Raw genomic sequence first — 7,828 nt, forward strand, 5'->3', positions numbered from 1 at the left:
ACAATACTTGGATATGGTATCGATAGCACTAGACTTTATTCGCGCTGAAAGACTGGGACTTTTCGAAGAACATTTTGATGCAGTACGAAAAATACTGCCGTATTTTCACGCTTGTGGTAACTTTTTACATGCAAAATCTACTAATTTATATATTCAAGATATGATGAAATTGGAAACGACAATGAATCAACCAACTTTCAGAAATTTAAAGATGGATTATTCACTGTGAGACGCACAGAAAATTCTATTCTGGTACATGGACAGACTTGATAATCGAACAAAATCTTATGAAGTCTATGAAGACAGTAGGAGGAGTATCTCGAGGTCGCAGTACTCAAGAGAGTGTTTTATGTAAACCGGTGTATGCTATGTACGCTACAAATACAATTTGTGAAGAAATTGAAAAGTATTGTAATATTTCATTAGATTCTGTTGAACAATACGTTGATGCAAGAGATTCAAGAGCAAGAAGAGATAACATTGATGAACGTTAACTAGTTGAATGGCTTAAACTTCATGATTCCTTTCCAAAAATAAAAAAATTGATATCCTTAGCTTCTGGAATCGTTGGAAATGACCATTAATTGTTACACAGCCCATGAAATCGTATGACAATCTATGGTGAACATAACTGATTTGAAGTTTAATGATATAACTTTGAAACGCACTGATAAGGTTTTGCAACTTTAGCTGTTAACAAATTAGTCAAAATTAACTATTGTAAAGGGGACGTTCATAAAATACGTTCGCACTCTAGAGGGGGGGGGGGGGTTCTGCTGAGTGTGTCAAGATGTGACAAGGGGGGCAGGAAGTCTAAGACAGTGTGACATTCGCGACTTATCAAAAAATTCTATTGGAGAATTTCTGTTAGCTATTTTTTTTTCATTTTTGTCATGATAAAAAGCATTCATTTCGAATAAGTAAATATACAGATAGCTAAACGTAAAAATTTTTATTATGACAATAAATTTTAACTGAATATATTTACTTTTGTTTATTTTCCATTACAAGCGCTAGCTTTGTAGTGCGACTCTATTATACTGCATTTACTTTACTATTTTTTAGATTTACTTTTTTAGTTTGTTTGTTTATTTATGCAAAAACCAAGACTGGTCTAGCAATTGAAATTCGTTCAACGGTTAATGGTTTGAAATAGTATTAAAAAAAATGATCGGTAATTCGTCTATTATTTGATATGCAAGAATTGAGTACTTAATGAATTCAAATTTAATATTTCATAATCGACGATCCAATAGTACATATGAGACATCCTCAACGCGTAACAGTTTTTTTTTTGAATTTGTACTCTCGCTTGTTTTTGCATGTTTTTTCTCAAACGTCAATTTCATTAATTTGAGTATCGATTGGTATCGTTTAGTAAATCCTTCTATTAGTGAGAGCTCGCACACTATGCATTTGTGTGTCGCGCATTTCATTGGTTGATTTGAATATGGACTTTGTCAATCTTTCTGTACTAATTGTTATTAAACGACAAAACAATTTATATATTTGACGCATGGGCTATCATTATTCAGCAATGGACAATCAATCACAACATTTCAAAGGAATTTTTAACCATGGGAAATCGACTTCTTCGGTAGTGTGAATCTGGCACCCAAAAAATATTTTTTTTAAATAATTCGAAAACTAAGGGTGGGTAAACATAATTACTTTTGGGCAATCATGATCATACGATGGACAATTGATTGCAATAAAAATATTGGCAAAAAAAGAAATGTGGTGCCAGCGTGAAGTTGGCACCCGGGAATTTGTTTTTACAAAATAAGCTAAACAGATGGGCTATCGAAAATTTTTCATGGACAAACATGGTCAATCGATAGACAATCGATAAAAGTTAATATTTTTTAATTTTTTTTTCTTTTGTTTTATGGTTCTAGCTTCAAACGGCTAAGTCTCTGTAGATCCATTGTTACTCTTCCAAAGAATAACTGTAACCAAGCAGTTTGAAAGTAATATCGAAAAAAAACCACGAAATCTACATTTAGAAGAAATATAGAAGAAATTTTAAACTCTGCAGAAAAATTTCAGATACAGACATTACAATTAATACCTAAATTTGACGAAAAATTCGTCATTAACACTGATTAGGCAGGTAGGTCCATTAAGCAAGTTTTCAGATTGTATTTAATTATAACTGTTTACTTATTTGAATCATGTATCTGATGATATTTTTTCCAGGATGCTAGTACCAATCCACTCTTAATAGAACTCTTGCAGAAAAAGGAAGCAAAACAGTATTTGTAAAGGGACAAGATATGAATAAAGTAACTCTTTCATATACAACAGCACAATATGCTCTGACGTTATCTGGGGAATTATTGCCTTAAGTATTTGTATATCTCCAAGAACCAACTGGTACATTTGGTCCTAGAGTTCAAAAAATAGTTGATGAGTACACAGAAAAATCCAACTATGTGCTAATAACTCTATCATGAATGCTAATAACATGTTCAAAATCTGGTAAACTGACAACAGGATTATATATTGTCTTTTAACGAAATTGTTTAAAGTCTTACGTAGGAAAAGAAAATTTTCCTCTTCTTATAGTCTGGTGGTGAGGTCTAACAAAGCCTCAAATTTATGATGAAAATTTCCTAGATGATAATAAATTGCCTACTTGTGCGATTAAAGTTATTCCTCCGAAATGTACGGTTGTTCAACCTTGCGATGTTTATTTTTATAGACAGGTTAAAAATCTCATTAAAAATTTACAAAACACCGCTTATCTGGTAGAAAATAATAGAGAAATCAATTCAAGGGAAGACTGTATAAAAATTTAATCTATCGTACATCAATTATCATCGCCAATTTTTTTTTAAATGAACGATATACTTGGTATGCTGCAAAACTCTCTGATTGTGAAAAGAGAGAAATATTTGTTAATGTGAATAATGTATGCTTTCCAAATGAACTACTTACAATTAAAGAACTTTGTTCTAGTAATAATTCTTCGTTCATTAACTGTGCGAGATATGAAAAAAAATATTGTTTCGTATGTTATTACGATAACTATCATTCAGGTTCTTGTTTGTAGAAAAATAATTGTTTTGTAATAATAAAGAAAATACAATTAAAATTTTTTAGTATAATAGTTAATGTAAATTAAAATTAATTTAATACTTAACAACGTTTTTCTCAATTAAATTCATTTAATTATTAAAAAAGTTTAAAGGAGAAAAAAAATTGAATGCGGGAATCAAACCGGGAACGACCGTGTGGTAGGCTGAGACACTGCTGACTAGGCCATTTCGCCGTTCGTGCTAGCGATGAAAATAACCTAGTATATAAGTTACACGTGGAGTTTCAAAGGCGTATTTCTTCGAAACTACTGGCCATTCTGAATGCTTCAGGGTTTGCATACCCTTATGGGAAACTACTTACACACAGAGTCTCCTCCCGAAGTGAATTTCCCACACCGTGCCCTCCCCTTGTTAGTTATGAAGAGGGAGGAAAAGTAGAGAAACAGGCGGCTTCAGGCAGCCGCAACAAACCTCCGTGTAAGCTATAAGAAATATTCGATTTTAGAAAAATAAAAGTTTCTAAATTAATTATTTAAAAATATTTATTTATTAAAAAAAATTTGCAATTCCACTTTTTTATTTAAAAATAAGTTAACATGTTTCGGGTTTTATCCCATTGTCGAAACTAACTAAGAAATGTACTACAGGTGACAGAGTATTTATACAAAAATTTGTTTTATGTATTCCGACCTTGAGACACACCTCCATCAAATAAGTCAAAATAAGTTAAAATAAATAAAAATGTAAATATAAATAAAATTATTGATAGTAATTTCTAGGAATTACGAAGTTTAGTAAATTTAGAACAAATAAAATCAAAGTTTATATTAATGTAAAAAGTTTTGATGGGAAACATTCTGTTTGTTCATTTAATAAATTAAGTGGTCCATTTTTGTACTTATGGGGCTCTAAGCCTTCCAACACATCAAGCCTATGTCCTTTTTTCGCCATGTGGAGTATCTGAAGATTTGTGATTGCTTTCTAATAAATGATTGGCAAAAGCCGAATCTGTACGTTTCAATCTGAAAGATCGCAGGTGTTCTGATTTCCTGAGCTCAAACGATCTTCCAGATTGTCCCACGTAACCAGGGGGGAATTGGGCACATGAAATCTTATAAACCCCAGATTTTTATTTGCCCACTTTGTCCTTATTATTTATGAGGATTTTGCCCAGCTTTAAAAGAGGTTGAATTGCTACATTGATACCCTGTTTTTTCATTATATCACAGACCTTTTCAGATAAATCGCCAAAATATGTTATCACCTTAAAATTTTCGTTTACATCATTTTTGGCACCTGGGATTACCGTGTTTAACGTTAGAATTTGTTTTCTTTTGCGTACCATGTTATCCACCATGTCCGGATCATAACCATTGTTAGCAACTATAGCCTTTATGATATTTAGTTCTTTGAAAAAATTGGATGTAGGTAAAGACATATTTAGAGCTCTATTTATCATCATTGATTGATATGCTGCCAATTTTTTGTTTATAAGATGAACCGAAAAAGCGTGGATTGTGGTATCGGTAAAAGTAGGTTTTCGGTAGATGTTAAATTCAAGTTTATTATTAACTCTTTTAATATTTATATCTAAGAAATTTATTTATTGGTTTTTTTTTTTTAAATCGAATTAAAATGAACTTCCACAAATAAAAAAACAAGAATTAATTACATAAAACAAGCAAGTTTAATTGAGCAAAAAAGATTATACTACAGAAATTAAAATCACGTAAATATTCTCAAAACATTTGGTTTAATCAAAAATGTTTAAGAAGAAAAGTCACAAATTACGTACAATTGAAGTCAAAAACCATTAGTACAGAATCGACGAAGGATATAAAAGCTGCAAAAATAGTTTGGATAAAAGAGGAATCGAGGCCATGGTTCATAAAGAGAAATAACATATTCATATACTTAAAAGTTGTACACAGTGAACTTAGTTTTAAACTTCATCCTATGGAATTGGATCAATTAATGTTTCAAGTGACTCAAGAAATCAATTAAATTATTCAGTTAAAGTATATTACATAAAAGAAGAAATTGGAAAAACTTTGCACATTCAATAGATCAACACAAAAACAAAATTCGAAAGGCAACTCTTCATTTGGAAAACGAACAATTTTATTAACAGATGTCGTTTTCAATAATAAAGAAAAGAAATTACTAGACAAATGTATTAAATACACCCACCAAATTAAATTCAAATATCAAGTCGAGAATTTAATTGTTGATTCCGAAATAGCGCTCAAAAATCACAAGGACTCATTGACAGTCGAATTATTAAAGAAAGCTTTATCTAATATTCCAATCTACAACAAGACTACTGACACCAACACCATCAAAGAAATTAATAGAAAGATTGTAGAAAATAATTTAACGATTACTAAGGCTGGTAAAGGTAATTCCATAGTGGTGTTAAAGAGGCAAGATTAACATTAATAAAGTTGGAGATTTCTTTCAAAAATAAAAAATCCAAAGATTATCCACAGACCCTACAAACAAATTCCAACAAGAAATAAAGAGTTGTATCAAAAATTCGAACGCTATTTTAAGTAATTTGGAAGTTAAAATTGGTTGAAATGAAACCTAAATCACCATCACTTTATGGAATCATTAAAATTCATAAAGAAGAACTATCAATAAGACCGGTTGTCTCCTACATTGACTTTCCATCTAACAAAATAGCAAAATTTTTGAATACAACTTTAAGAAATTTGATAAAATTTCCAAACAACAACATAATAATTCTTTGAATTTAATTGGAAGACTCAATGAATTCAGTTTCAATAATGGGTACAAACTAGCATCACTCGATGTAACAAATATGTTCGGAAACATACCGGCATCTGAATGTATTTCAATTGTTGAAAGAAAATTAGAACAACAACGTGTCAATCCATTGAAAATTTCAGAATTAATAAATATGCTAAGAATTATTTTGAGACAAAATTATTTTTCTTACAACAATAAAATTTACAGATTTCGGGTCTTGCTATGGGATCTCCACTTAATCCGTTTTTAGCCGACTTACTCATGGAAACATTAAAAAATAAAATAGTCGCTTCATACAAAGCCACCCAACAACACATTAAATTCTGATATCGTTATGTGGATGATATTATCATTTGTTTGGATGGTACTCATAGCCAATTAGAGACCTATTTGGATACAGTAAATACGTTCAACGAAAAGATCCAGTTTACCTTTGAAATTGAAAATAACCAACAAATAAATTTCTTAGATATAAATATTAAAAGAGTTAATAATCAACTTGAATTTAACATCTACCGAAAACCTACTTTTACCGATAGTGGAGTGTCGTTAGATTTATACCTAGGAACCCAAGTAAAATCGATGAATAGGTAAAAATTTTGCGGAATCTTATTATTTGTACTCTATGTAACAAAGTTTACCCAAAAAAATTCGTTGCTTTTTTTAATTTATTTATTTATAAACAATTGCAATTTTATTTATAAGTAAATTAGCTATTTTGGTTTAAATAATTTTTAATTTATGATTCTAAATTGAAAATATTTATTAATAGATATTCTAGTACACATACCTATACGGTAAGAGGTATACAAAATAGTTGAACAAGCAAGGGACAGGTAAAATTAAGTGGAGGGGCGCGCGGCAGGTGTTCCTGCACAACGGAGTGCCGTTTTCGTAGGACTAGTTCAGTGTTATTAGTTCTCTCAACCACCGGATTTGGAATTTTGTTAACGCAAGTAAAGTGAAATTTACCCTTTTCAAGTGCATGTAAAATCAATTATTTAATTACAGCATAAATATACAGTATTTCAATAATTAAAATTAATAGTAAGTATTTTATTATATATTGTACGATTGATTTTTTTTTTTTTTGTAAGAAATGCAATTATAAATGTTTTTAAGATTGTAAACATGGATTCATAACCTAAATTTTTCCGTTTATAAAAATTTTTAACTATTCATTCGATATTAATTTCTATAACAATTTATTTATAAATCAATTCATTATCAGTAAATTTCTTTACTTTCCATTTTTATATTGAAATTTCATTTTCATATTTTTACTTAAGTAAATTAAAACTTTTACATTTTGTTCATTACACTTTACATAAATAAATATGGATCAATTCAAAGATGATGATAATCTTACTTGCTACATTTCTGATAAACTTGGCTCTGCTTCTGGACCTACTGATTCATTAGGACAAGTAATGAAAATAACCAGAGGAATAAGTAATTTAAAAAATGCTTCTGCTGAAAGGCAAGATGGACTTTTTGATAGCTATAATGATGATTTTGTTTATGGTCATTCAACATGTAGAGCTAAATATAGGGTGGGCCATCTGTTAGTTTTTTTTTTTTTGGGGAAATAAAACACATTTCATATGAATAAAATTCGTAGATCTTTATTGAAAATCAAAGTCGTGTCTATGGCAATTAAGTATGAAAAACAATATCGTCCAAGTGACCACCACGACTCCTTTTACAGGTCTGTATCCGCACATCAAAATTTTCAATGACTTTTTGCAATAAAAGTGGATCAATAACTTGAACTTCATGTCGAATGTTGCGTTTGAGGTCTTGAATCGTCCGTGGGATATTGGTATACACTTTTCCTTTCAAATAACCCCAAAGAAAATAATCGAGCGGTGTCAAATCACATGATCTTGCTGGCCAATTCACAACGGAATTACGGGAAATTAGGCGTTCACCGAATTTCGATCGCAATAGGCCCATTGTTTCACGTGTTACGTGTGGTGTGGCCCCGTCTTGTTGGAACCAAAGGTCGTTGACAT

Source organism: Chrysoperla carnea, chromosome X (genome assembly GCF_905475395.1).
Source record: "Chrysoperla carnea chromosome X, inChrCarn1.1, whole genome shotgun sequence".
Taxonomy (NCBI): domain Eukaryota; kingdom Metazoa; phylum Arthropoda; class Insecta; order Neuroptera; family Chrysopidae; genus Chrysoperla; species Chrysoperla carnea.